The sequence below is a fragment of the Melanerpes formicivorus genome, unplaced genomic scaffold (genome assembly GCF_026170545.1).
Source record: "Melanerpes formicivorus ecotype bairdi unplaced genomic scaffold, bMelFor1.0.p_v2 SCAF_24, whole genome shotgun sequence".
Classification (NCBI taxonomy): Eukaryota; Metazoa; Chordata; class Aves; order Piciformes; family Picidae; genus Melanerpes; species Melanerpes formicivorus.
Genome location: NW_027142376.1, coordinates 5,323,915 through 5,336,366, shown reverse-complemented (window position 1 = coordinate 5,336,366; position 12,452 = coordinate 5,323,915). Strand labels below are relative to the sequence as shown.

The 12,452-nt window shown below is 44.4% G+C and overlaps 1 protein-coding gene across 17 annotated transcripts in view; it reads right to left on the bottom strand.

Annotated features, from left to right (window-relative positions):
- The window catches only part of ARPP21 (cAMP regulated phosphoprotein 21), a 210,131-nt gene that overhangs the window by 132,269 nt on the left and 65,410 nt on the right, over positions 1–12,452 (bottom strand). For 10 of the 17 annotated variants that reach the window (XM_068152694.1, XM_068152711.1, XM_068152708.1 and 7 more), the window contains exon 1: positions 9,724–9,961. The exons of 1 other annotated variant lie outside the window; for it this stretch is intronic. The gene's annotated coding sequence lies outside the window, so the exon portion shown is untranslated. 6 more of the 17 variants (XM_068152697.1, XM_068152703.1, XM_068152695.1 and 3 more) reach the window with 3 other exon arrangements.

Here is a 12,452-nt window from a genome sequence, read left to right as displayed (position 1 = left end):
ATTTGCAAAGATCAAGACTAGAGAACCAAGTCAATAAAGGCAAGAGCTTTCCTTCAGTCAACTTAAACCTAGGCTATGTGGAAAAAAAACACAAGCCTAGCTCACTGAGTTCCAAGCCTGTACCACTGCAGATAATTTACACAAATGCTTTTAAAAAATCACAAATCATCTCCTTAGCAAACAGCCCAACTCAAAAATTTAATTAGCACTGGGTACACTGAGGAGAGTATTGGCACCAGTGTTTGTGGAATAAATGACTTGTTAGTACCACATCCCTGTAAAATATGGAATGATTCCACATAGCACAAAATTTTGCCTTTAACTATTGAGTGATTTCAATTTCCCTGCTGCTTGAGAGATAACTGAGCTGACTTTCCAGCTGTCTGGAGTTTAACCCACAGAAAGAATTTAGAATCAGTTCATAACTACTGTACATCATCTGCTCAGACTGCTGACATGATTTTCTTTATTAGGTTTTGGAATATTCAGAATGTTACTTCCATAGTAAACTGACAGAGTACAGCAGGCAATTAGTGAACTAGACACTAATGGTAATCAGATTACTGATAAACAAATAACTGAATTAGCTGCTTAATTGGCAGCTGAATACAGGCATTTCTTCTGACACAGCTCAGCTACAACAGGATTAAAAAAAAAAAAAGTAGATAAAAAATTAGATTTGCAGGGGGAAAAGAAAGTCTGATGATGGCAGCAAACCATGCTCCTCCAAACACAGCAGAATTCTGCTTCATTGCAGCCAACAGCTCCCTTACTTCCCTGTCTCAACAAGGAGGTTCTATAATCATATTTCACAATTATGTGTTTAGTACAGGTCCTCAACTATTGTCAGCTAAGATGTCTTAGTAAGTACCTTTACAATCAACCAGTCTCCTCTACTCCTGGCCAGGCCTGGGGCTATGCAGTCATTTTGATCAAAGCTATGAGAAAAATATGTGACCTTTAGCTTGTGGTGCAGTTTCCAACATTATTCAACAAGTGTATAGACCTGAAATAATTCTGCATGTAAGACTTCCATCCATTTCTCCCTCTTCTCATTGCACAACTCAGTGACACAGTGAACTGTATCAAACTCACTACAGTAGATGCTAGCCTAGCTGTTCAGATCTCCTGCTCACACCACATAGAGCAGGTCCATCTGAAAGGTCAGAGAACCCCTGGACAAGTCTTGGACAAGAAGCACTCTGTCAAAGGCATTTAATTTTGTGTCATTTCTATCATGCTTTATTTTCTAAGCAATAGACAATGGAGGAATTAAATAAATGACCTACATAAATAGATGGGGAGTTCAGGACACAACATTTTCCAGGAGCACCAAACATACACACGATGCTATGAAGCTACTGAATTTGAGTGGAGGCCACAAAGGCACCCAGGTACATGATATGAGCTGTGTACATGAAGTCCAAAAGGTCTTCTAGATTCCAGCACAAACTCTTTTGTTTCACAGATGCAATCAGAGCTATTTTGGCACTCCCTCCTTCAGAAATACCAAAACATAGTACAAGAGATCTGGGAATCTCTGCAGATGTTGAATAATGATGGTCTACGCTTATAGAGCATGTTACTTCCATTCTGTATGTGTCTGGATAGTCAGTTTGTTATTTTAAATGCTGTACTACAGGCTGAATAAATCTGAGTCTTCAGCCTTTTCAAAGCAGGGCAAGCAACTGATACAGAAAGAGGTAAGAACAAAAAATACCCAAAAAGCTGAGAATGTGAGCAAATGAAGCAAACCCTAGAAAAGTCAGAGGAGCTGGTTCACAGAAAGGGCACAAAGACGACAAGACTCAGTAGGAAAAATGGTCAGGAGATGTAAGAACAGAGAGAGATGTTGCACGCGTGGAAGCAGCCAGGAAAAGGCAGAGACATCCATGTCAGAGACTGCTTGAAATGCACACATGAAGAAACAAAATGAGTCTATATTAGGACTGCAGCAAATATTTAACTTCCTGTACTTTGAACAACCTTAATGTCAGGGCTAGGGACTGGTTTTAAGGAAGATACACTTTGTTACATCTAAGGATGCAGTAATTCCGCTAACTTCAGTGTGCTTGTCTTTACACACTCCGCTGTTGCCAGAAGAATTCATCAGTAGCTCCCCTTCATAATTTTTATTTTCCTCTGCTCAGATTCTAAGGCTACTTGAAATTATCTCAAGTTTCCAATTTCACAGTGCTTAATAACAACAGCATGTCAAGTTGGTGGCCCCAGAATAAACCAGAAGAGGTCAAAAATGGAACCTCTGAAGTCCTTTGATTAAAATCATCTGCCTGGCAGTGAATAGACATCGAAAGTGCTTGTATATGCAGATGATGTTCTGAGGAGCACTGGTAGGTTACAGCATCATCTGCCAGCCTCACTCTTAACTACCCACATAGAGCTAATGAATGATACATTCTAGGGCCATATCTGACTATGCATCAGACCATACTTAGGCCCCTTATGCTCCTCTTTTGTTATGATCCCAAGTCAATGCAAACCCAGCAAATGTGTTTCCATGCCACAGAATTCACCTGCAACACACAACTGCACTGCTCAAGTCTGCTGCCATTTTTTGGGCAAGTCAAAGGCTCGAGCATTACTGCAGCTGCTCTCCAAGTACTGAAGCAATTAGAATGGATTTTGGTTTTCCACATCTCGATATGTTGCTGTTTAATCAATAAAATGCTTTGTTAAGAAGCAGAATTTTACTATCTTGTTTCTTGATGTGCTTTTGTACTTCTGCAGTTTCAACACTAATGGCTTTGAAGTACCTGATGCTAGAGATGTGACACAAGCAGACGTTATTAAACAAACAGGAAAAGGTGCCCAAAGAATCTACATTTTGACTTTCGTTTCCTGGACACTGAACCTAACGGTAACACCAGAACGGAGTCAGCAGCAGCTCTTTGAAGGTGCAGCTCTCTAAGAAACCATCTGTAGAAGGAAAATTATAATTAGCCTTCGTGAGCGCAAATTATGTTCTCTGTTCTCCTTCCTGAAGAAAACCCCGAGGAGTAACAAACACATCAAAGAACTATGTGGGCTTTGAAAGAGGTAGGTGCCTGCCGCATCTTCTTCCCGCATTGCGGAAACCCTCGCGACGAGGGCAGGCGCGGACTGTGTGCCTGCAGAAACCACAGCCCCAGCGCTACAGCTGGCTGCTCACCCACAGCACAGCCACGGGCAGCCAACCTGCTGCACAGGGACTGGGGGCTCGGTCTGCTCTTTTGGACCAAGCCTCCATTAATGCCAAGTCCTTCACAGGAAGGTGCGAATGTATGTCGTCACAGAGCACATTATGCTATTGCAACCTGACTGATGTCTGTTGTTAGTGGCATGCCAACACAAGAGCTATTAAGGACAGAAATCAATTTATTCACCTAGAAGAACTGGCCATGTGTTACGGAGCCTATGATCTTGCATGTCTCCCCAGGACTCACCTACCAGCTCCAAGCACCGATGACATTAACCCAGGCTAAGAAGTATCCTGCCGTGTAGCTGCCCACAGAGCTTGGCAACAATTTTGTTATCTTCCTTTCTCTTCTGCCAGGTAGGTGGCAGAGAGGAGCAATTCTGCAACAGCCAAATTCAAAGGACGCAGGGACGCAGATAAGTTCCTGTAACTTCAGTTTGGAAGAGATGAAGTGTGATTGCAGAAGAGCAGCCACTTTGTCCTGATCCTCCACGCAAGCACAGGGATCGTATTGCACGCCTAAGGAGCATCTTTTAACGTATTTTTCTTTTTTAATCAGACCCAAATGATACTGCTAAAAAGGCTCTGCATCTAAGTATGTTCTGAGCCATCCAGAGAGTATCTCCTGAAAGCCCTCCTTCCCTTTGCTGCCCTCCTTCCCTTTGCTGCCCTCCTACCTCTGCTGCCCCGTAACAAGCAGCACCACTGCTGCTAATCCTCCATTACACTCCTTGTTCCGCCACTCCCTTACCGCAGCCTCTGATTTTGAGATGGTTGCTTCAAGAGGTGGGTCATCTAAGGACTTTCAAAGGCTGTCACTTTCATCAGGATGCCAATTCAACAAAAGTTATCTTCTGCATCAGTAATAATTCATTGTCTTCAGTTTCTAACAGGATTCTTATGCTGCTTGCCACCATTCTTGTCACTAGAGACCACTCCATTTTGCTGCTCGGCTGCAGAGCAGACTGCTATACCAAAGTGGGAAAGCACACCGAGATGTAGAAAGCTGGGAAATAGGATGCATTGTCCCATTTACATAGATTTGTTTTCTATGAATTAAAGCTTCCCTAGAAAGAACACAGGATACAAACATGGTTTTGTTGTTTTCCTCGTGGTAGTACGTTATAAAAACTGATGCTCTTAGGTGCCCTGAGTTACTCATTATCCTTTCCTTGTAGATCTATGTTCACCATTTTCTTTTTGTTGGTAGGGGAAAGCTCTGAATTTTTCTTAAAGGAACAAAACCCAAAAGCATGAAATTCAGACCCACTCACCTCAGATTTCATGGCTTATAAAGCACACAAATTATAAAGCTCTCAAAACATTTCCCGGGCTTACATTAAAATCTGCAGTGAGCCTTTAGAGTGGACCAATTTATTTGATGTGTTTCTCCTGAAGCTTTTATGACACCATAAACATTTCTGACTCTGTGACAAATACTTTTATAATACATTAAGCAACCTCAAACTGTTCTGAATGTTACGCCAATGGCAATGTATTTAGAAATGAAACAATCACTTGAAAATGGAAAAGCCTTAAAGCTTAGTTTGAACCACCACAAGTTAGAATTTGTGCCACTGAAGGCAAAGCATTTGGAGTGAAGTTCAGTGGCACAAACACCCCAAGTGGGCATTTTCTCCAGAAGTGCCTCATGCTGCACCTACTTCACATGAAGCATCACCCCCAAAATCTGCTCCCCGGTAAAACTTTCCACTGAATTCAGTATTAATTGGCATGGAGCACTTAGCTATGTAACAATTCAATTGAATTCATAACATGCTTCTAATCACTGCAGTTTATCTGCATTAGCTTCATGCAGCTGAAAAGCTTTGCCAGCTCTCTTTGCTCGGGAACAAATCGTGATCGTGTTCGTCACTAAATAAAGCATTGCACCATGAGAAGCTCTGCAAGGCTCCAAAACCAAGATGCATGCACTCCTGCAAGGAAAAGCATCCCAAACTGACTCCCATGCTTAATGACGCAATGAAAATAAAACCCAAAACAATGCAATTCTTGCTCTGCTGAAGGCACAGGGGGACTTCAACTCAGGAGGCAAACAAAAACACCAAACACCAACCCCGCAACAGGATTAATTAATTAATGACAAAATTGTGAGCTGCTCAGGCATGCTTTTGCAAACGGAACATAAAACTGGCTCTGATGATTTTATGAATGCAGGAAAGACAAATAAAAATCACTGCTGTGTGGCCATTAAATTGGGGGTGAAACAGAAGCTTGAAAGTAGACAATTCAAATATATTTGCTGTTTATGTTTGAAAACCACTGAGCAATAAACAGATAATTCAGCAGTGGGGGAAGGGGGGTGTGCAAGGCAGTTTTGGGGTCTTTTTTGTTTAATTGTTGACTATTTTAATACCATCCTGCTGACTATTTAAGTTTGCCTTTGACTGGAAAGCTTGAAGGCATCCAATTTAGGAAAGAGGCGGTTTTATCAGTTGGATGACGTTCCTAAGCTTCTAGAATTTTAGCACAGGCACTGTATAAACAGCTCACAATAAATCACAGCATTGCCCAAGACTAAATGAGACATATATTTGAAAGCAGTAAATAATAAGAACGCTTTTCATAGGCCTTTGTTTTCTCTTCTTGTTAACTGTGACTCTTGGCCTGAAAAGATCAGGAGCTGACATCTGATGTGGAGAAAGCAGCCTAACAGCATCCCAGGTTCTCTGTAAGCACTTTCCTTCGCTTATAAAAACGCACTTCTCGCCTTACGTACTTCAACATGTGCTGTGTGAACATGTCTGCCCCGAGAACAGCCTTATGTGGTTACTGCCTCCAGACACTGCCAGTGAATAGAAAATACTCCAAACCCCCTGCTTCAGAAAGTCATTGGATACCCAAATCATAAATTTCAAATTCCCAGCTGTCACTGCCTAACTACGCCTTCTGCATTTCAGCTAAGTCATGCTGTACATTACCACTCTCTCACACTTCATAGCTTCTTCAATATTGACAGAAGAACCTGGGGGCTGCCTAGTGTTTAGTATATTTCACCACGTTTAGCACAGTAGCAATTACTTCATCTAAACAGCCCTTACGAACTCACTCCTGTAAAATGTTACTCTGTTTGTGACTTGTTTCTCTGTATTTAGTCCACAGCTTCCTCTCAGCAACAGGGAATTCAGGTGTACGAGGGTAAAAAGAAAGAAAGTCGGGGGGGAGGGGTTGGAAGAGGGGGAGGAGAGGGAAGTGAAAAAAGTGATGCAACATTTTCATATACCAGCTTATTACTTATTTAGGAATCTGGAAGGATCTAACATGATTTAAAGATCTCACCATAGAATTAAAAAGAGATCTTTTCTGCAACTCCTTTTTCCAAGGAAGGATAAAGAAGTGCACTGAAATCCTGGAAACCATACCAGTGACAAAAAAGGAAGCAGGAGTAAAAACTGGCAGCATTATTAACAGGTGGAAGAGGGCAACTGCAGTAAAACATTATGAAAGTGTTTGCTCAGGGTTTTTGCCCTACACAAAGCTCCAATACTTCTGGAATTAATGCAATTTCTAGCTCTGGAGAGTATATGCCACATAGAAAGTATTAATAAAATTATTTACATACTCTTGTAAATGAAGGTAAAATACAGAAAAATGTAAGAGACTTCTCTATAGGCAGCACTCTTACATAGAGTCACAGGCAATGTACAACTGAGTTTACCTACTGTAAAACCACTATGAGAGAACATGGAGTACAAGACTGGAGTTACTCCAAGCATCTAAGAACATTACAAGCAGCTTAGCTCTTAAATCCTATCATTAAGCGGTTTGGACTTTTACTGACAAAGGAGGACTGATAGGGCAAGAACACATCATAGACATTGCTCATCAGAAAAATGAGTCTTAATTAAAACAAAGTATTGTAGTTAGGGTGTAATGCCCTTCTTATTTTTCTGATGAATAGCGTGTGCGCACACGCTGGTACATTCATGCAAACCAGAGTGGCTGCTGCTCTGATTTGGGTGTAATCTCGTTCAAGCAAGAAACCAAGAAAAACATAGCCTGTCTATGAACAGTCACCAGTGTGTCTACCTGGATTTATAGGCATGTTTAAGACACTTTAAAAGAAGACACAACAGGATCAAACAGAAGTTGTTCCTTGAACTTGCTCTGAAGCATTTCCTTGACAGAAGAGCTCAGAATTAAATGACATAAAACCAAAATATCTGTAATTGTTAAAAACAAACATGCAAATTTACTGACATCTACATGCTTCTGAAAGACACCATTTCATGCATGAGGTGCAAGAACCAGAAAGCAAAACAAAACCCAGCAATTAATCTGGGAGCCTTATCATCCATGGGTGACCCGCACAAGGCTGGAGTCTGGAATCGGTCTCATTCGATGACTGTCAAAAAAACCTAGATGCATGACCTCACATGGTTTGCATGATTTATCTGCAATTCAATTCACCCAACCTCAAAATGGGGAAAATCCTACTTACCTGTGCTGTGGTTTGTCATCAAAACAGAAGGCACGCTAGAAACACACATTACCATACAGAGACAAGACACAAAGATGTTCACAGACAGCACTTTAAGTCTTCAGAGCCAAGCGCTCTTCACTGGAACATAGAGACTCTCTGCCATGTATTACTTGTTTGATGAATGCCTCAATCTTCTAGAAGAAAAAGTGACCCATTTGCTTGACTTACTACCTGCTGAGAACATTAATACAGAGTTTCGAAGCTAATAAATGAACAAGCAGGGGACAAGCAGATTTTGCAAGTTTATTGCACGGCAGTTACATTAGTTCTCAACTGGCCAATCTTTCATGATGCTTTTGAAAAGAGATTGCTCAACACAAATAGCATTTCCTTTAAATAATCATGTAAGTTACAAATTCTCTTTACAAATGAGCAGAGAAATTGAGCTGGGAGCACTCACTGGATCAAGCCACTCGTTTGTGAGTAGTCCCGATAAGCAAGACTTTGCCAATCTGCCAAAAGCATTTTCCTGCTCTGAAATTAATGCCATCAAAATTGATAATACCACTCAATGCTACTTAGAGATCCTGTATGTCACAAGAAGAGGGGTGTATCAGCAGCTGGTGTAAAGCTATACTGTTCTTAAAACCAATGGAACTACATCAATTTACAGCTGCTGAAGATTTGTCCCTGTGCCTGTCTTTATCACAGATAAAACTATTGAACAGAACCCTGAAGACACTTCCAAATTTAAAGCTCCCACTGACTGCAGGGAGAGCCATGCATACAGGAGAAAAGCAAGACTGTAAGCCAACCTAGAATCACAGCACTTCCACCTCCTTGCCCCATTCATTACAAGTTTAAAGTTAGTAAATCAGAACCTGGGAGGAAGCCAAGAGGGCAGCAGATTTTAAAACTTCTTAGGTTTCTCTTGTGTACCCCCAGAAATTCTGCTTAATAACAGTGATTTATCAGCCCAAGTCCGGTTTACTGTAATCATGCAAATAACCCCGGTAAAGCTCACAGGAAAAGTAGCACCATCAGGAAAACATGATTTGGCCCACAGTTTTACTCCAATAGGATAAAGTTTCAAAGTGACTGTGCTGCTGTTCTTCTCTCCTCTCTCCCAGATCTATCTGTATTAGAAATCTCCCTGTATTTCCTCTACTATCCTTATGTAAGTTTTTCCTTCGTGGTTGCGATGCAGTGCAACACTTGTCAGAGCATCCCTCACTTGCACACTTAGCCCAGGGGCAGTCAAATAGGCTCACACGGAACAGAAATAAAGAAATGCTTGATAAAGGATTTAGCAGAAGGGGTATTCAGGCATTTTTCTTAGACCACAATCCTGTAAAACTGTAGGCAACAGAGAAAAATACAGCTGTTTTACAGAAGACATCTTTAATCAAGGCGAGTTTCTCTACATTAATCCAAGTGCACAGACTGTTGCAAATAGGTAATAGCGCTGATTATCGACACATGAACTAAACAAGGCACTTTGGAAAGAGCAGCTACACGTATCTTGAACAACAGCATACTCTGCAGTTATCTACAGGGACTCTCTTTTACACAGGTATCACTCAAGGTTTACAACTGCTCGCGTTCTGTGAGCATTGCATGAAACAATGGCTGTTAATATCAACTGAATTAACTTTTAACTGCAAGGAATAAAAACTCAACTCCTACTTCAGGAGGCTCCCAATAAGAATATAAAGAGTTAGTCATAATAACTCATTACCACAGAGGAAAAAAATAAACATTAAGATGCTCCTTAGCACTATTCCATTGTAAGACATTTCAATACTAAAAAAACAAAAAAAGGAAGAAAAATAATTGAGATGGAGAAGTCTTCTTCAACTTCAGCAAAACCTCATACAATGATTTATCAACAGCACAGAATTATTGCCTAGCTACAGTTTGTTTCGTACAACTTTTAAAAAGAATTTAAAACAGAAAAAAACACTTTAAAGTCTTATACACCACAAAACAGTTCAACTTAAACCCAGCTAATTGATCATCTTCCTGCACAGCTGTATTTCCTTTTGTTAATATAATAGAAATATTCAAGGATTCCCATTTTTACCTTTGCATTTTTCCTTTTCCAGTATCCATAACCAATCATCGCTCTGCTCTTCCATTATGCTTCTTATATTGCAGAGTGAGAAGCATCTTCATTAAATAGTATTAAAAATAGAACACACCCGATCTCCCCACCGGAGCATGCTCTGACAGTGCTGATACCACAGCTCTCAAGGTAACCATGCCCAGCTGGGAACTGAGAGGCAAAGTCAGTGCGAGATTTGCAATTTGCAAGCCTAATTGTGCACACAAACTTGCCTCGATCCGTGACGAAGACTGCTAAAACAAAAATCAGCGTGCAGTTAAATTATGTGACTGAAAAAGTTGCAGGTCAGTTCAGAGTAATTTCTTTTTTTTTTTTTTTTTTCCCCTCCCCTCCCCATCACCCTCATCTTCAATTGCTTTGTACTTGCCTAGAATTTACATATGCCATTTAGAAGGACGCACAACGGGCATGCATCGAGCTCAGCGCGATGGTAGAGAAGTCAAACAGGTGATCAAGGAGACACTTGTGCTGCTCTGTAACGCCTTTGTCTCCCCTCGGCACACGCACAGAAATGTCACTCGCGGCAGCGGGAGCAGCTCAAGCCAAACCGCACACACCTGGAAGCGCAGGGGCAGGAGGGGGAGCGAGCCGCAGACACACCTAGCATGGGAAAAGGTACCCCAACCTGGAGTGTGTTTGTGTCCGTCGCCGAAACAGTAAATGAATACGAAAAAAAACAAATCCAAACAAACAAAACCCCAGCAACAACCAAACAATAAAAACAACACCACAATTAAACCAGACTGTGCAATGGCTGCACTGGATGAGCAGGACTTGGTTAGACCACCAAGCGGAATCGCTGAAACGCACGTACGAGTAGGCAGAATTACACTAAGCAAAGTAGCACGAACTATTCCGAGATGAAAACAGACTGCTAGGGTACCTAACGGCATGACGGTAACTCCTGGGCTGCGAGGCTCCTTCACTGCATGCAAAGGAAAAGATGCCGAGGAAGCACCAAGTGCCTCTGTTACCTGCAGGTCGCTACCCGTGAGAACAATACCAATCACACGAGCCCCGGCTTTCCCTCCTTTTAAAGCGTATCCCTCGCTGTCGTTCACAAATCAACGAGTAAAAGTTGGAAGTTTTTTTGCAGTTTGATACATTTTAGCTAGAAGGACCACTGGGACGAGGGAGGGAGATCTACGTCCGCAGCTCTGCTCCCTGGTGCTCGCCTGCCTAGCCTCAGCCCACCGCCCGGCTCCGGGGCGAGGGCACCGCGCCGCGCTCGGACCTGGCTTCAGCCACCTCACCTCCGGTGCTGAGCCCGCTGGGAGGAGGCAACTCTCCTCCCGCAGCTCCCCTCCCTGGCGCTCGTCCGCCCAGCCTCAGCCCGCTGCCAGCCTCCGAGGCGAGGAGAGCACCGCATCGCCCTCGTTCCGTACACCTCACCTCACCTTCGGTGCCGAGCCCGACCCTCCGCCACGCCGAGCGCCGGGGGAGGGAGGCCGCCCTGCCGCCGCTCCCGACAGAAACCCCTGCAGGAACGACCGGCTGGCGGCGAGAACTTGGCGGAGCCGCCACCGCCGCCCTCCCTCCGCGGGGGCGGCCCGGCCACACCGAGATCCGCGCAGAGAGCCCTTCCCTCCGTACCTGGCCGTCACCACCTCTCCCCTGCCGCTCCCAGAGCCCGTGCGAGACGCCGGTTCTAGCACCGGTGTCATCCTGCCCCTCTCCACTACCCTTTTTCCCTTCTTCTTCTCCCTCCCCCTCTGCTAAATACCACATCTTAGAGCCGGAATCCTGCAGTTGCTATAAATAATTGCACATCGCGTGTAACAAACGCAAGCCCCAGCTCCATGCACAGCTCCTATTTCCCTCTCCCTCCGCTCCACATGCTCAAGCCGCCCTGACCTCGAAAATTAAAAGATCACGGGGGGAAGGCGGGGGGGGGGGGGGGGGGGGGAGAGAGAAATGACTCCAACAAAATGACAGAAAACACATGCTGGAAAGAAAAAAAAAAAGGGGGGGGGGGGGGTGTGAGAATCGCAACAACAAAGAACATCACGCCACACAAATGTCTACAGATTCTGCTTTGGCTCTTTTGGCTTTGTTTTTGGGTTTTTGTTGTTGTTGTTGTTCCGGGTTTGTTTTCTTTTACCTTGCCTGCAAACGGGATCTGCCCGCAGCGTCTTGGCGGCTCGGGTTATTTTTTGTTTGTTTGGTATTTTTGGTTGGCTGGTTTGTTTATTTGGCTGCAGATAACGCTGCTGTTACAGCACAGTGCCTGTCTTCCTGAAAGACATGGTCGCTTCCTCCGCCTCCGCCTCCTCCGCGGCAGGAGATCCGCCGCGCCGCGGGGCCGGCCGGGCGTGGTGGCCGCCGCGGCGCCGCCCGACCCGCCTCGGGGGCCCCGGTCCGCCGCCGAGCTGCCGTCGCCTTGCCCTGCCTCTGTCGCTGCCTGTCCTCTCTGCCCGGGTCTCTCCCGGCGCCCGCCTGGCCCCCCTCTCGCTCGTCTCTGCCTGTCCTGTGTCCTTTATCTGCCGCGCTCCCCGGCTGTACTGTCTGTCTGCCAGTCTCTCCCTCTCCCTTTCTCTCTCTCCCCGCCCACGCAGCGTGGTGCGCCCCGGACCGGAGACAGCGGCGCGCTTCGTGTCGCTCCTCGCCGGTTCCACGCTCGCTGGGCTCAGCGCCGCCGCCGCTCCGGCCCGCGCTGACTCGGCCACTTCACAGGAGCGCTCGGCCCC